Genomic DNA, 1,393 nt, shown 5'->3' on the forward strand with positions numbered 1-1,393 from the left:
ATATCCTTCAATTTTTGCTGTAGCAGCATTTCCCATAGAAAGCGTCTCTTCGGGTCCAGCAGAAGCATATGTAGAAAATGCTTCCCTCACAGCACAAACATGACGAGTGGATCCAGAATCAATCCACCACTCCTTAGGATTTCCTACCAGGTTGCATTCAGAAAGCATAACACACAAGTCATCAATATCTTCGTGCTTTTCAACCATGTTTGCTTGACCCTTCTTCTTGTCTTTCTTTGGAGCACGATACTTTACAGATATGTGTTCAGCTTTTCCACAATTGTAGCAATTTCCATTGAACCGCTTCTTGTTTGGGTTATTTCTTGGCCCAGAAGCCTGCTTCCTCTTTCTCTTAATTTGAGAATTATCCTCAACAATATTTGCTCCCATTATTATTGAGTTTCCACGGGCTTTCTTTTCAGCTGCTTTATTGTCCTCTTCGATTCTCAACCGAACAATGAGATTTTTAAAGGACATCTCCTTTCGTTTGTGTTTCAAGTAGTTCTTGAAATCCTTCCACAAAGGAGGCAGCTTCTTAATAATTACTGTAACTTGGAATGCTTCATTGATGACAAGACCTTCAATGAAAATTCTGTTAGTAAAAATACTAAAAATTTTACTTTCAACATCAATATTCATTTTATATATACCTTCAGCAAGTAGATCATGAATAATCACTTGCAATTCCTGGACTTGGGTAATAACAGACTTGCTATCTACCATTTTGTAGTTCAAAAATTTTGCAGCAACGAATTTCTTCATCTTGGCATCTTCAGTTTTGTATTTTCTTTCAAGCGCAATCCACAGTCCTTTTGACGTCTCCACATTATTGTAGACATTATACAGATTATCCTCCAGTCCGCTAAGAATATAATTCTTGCACAAAAAGTCAGAATGCTTCCACGCCTCAATCACAAGAAAGCGTTCATTCTCTAGAGTTTCATCGGGCATATCAGGAACATCTTCCTTGATGAACTTCTGTAGACATAATGTAGTCGAGTAGAAGAACATCTTCTGCTGCCAGCGCTTGAAATCAATCACGAAAAATTTTCCGGGTTTTTCTGCCGGTGCCAACGCCGGTGTTCGGCTTGTCATTGCATTGGCAGTCACCATCAGAACAACTCAGTTTTCGTTGTCATTTACCATTTTTTTCTGTAAAAGAATGACACAAACAAACGTTTAATAAACGTTTAAACTTGGCAAAAAAATCACGTAGATTTTAATCTCCAACAAACCGCCACTAAGGCTTTAAAACTGGAGTAAAAAATCACGTAGATTTTAATCTGTAACAAAACGCCACGAAGGCTTAAATCTCCAAAACGGGAGTAGACAAAACCACAAAGGTTTTAGTCTCCAGAGCAGTAAGTATAACACAAATACAGAAATAAACATT

This window comes from Nicotiana tabacum, chromosome 1 (assembly GCF_000715075.1).
Source record: "Nicotiana tabacum cultivar K326 chromosome 1, ASM71507v2, whole genome shotgun sequence".
NCBI lineage: Eukaryota > Viridiplantae > Streptophyta > Magnoliopsida > Solanales > Solanaceae > Nicotiana > Nicotiana tabacum.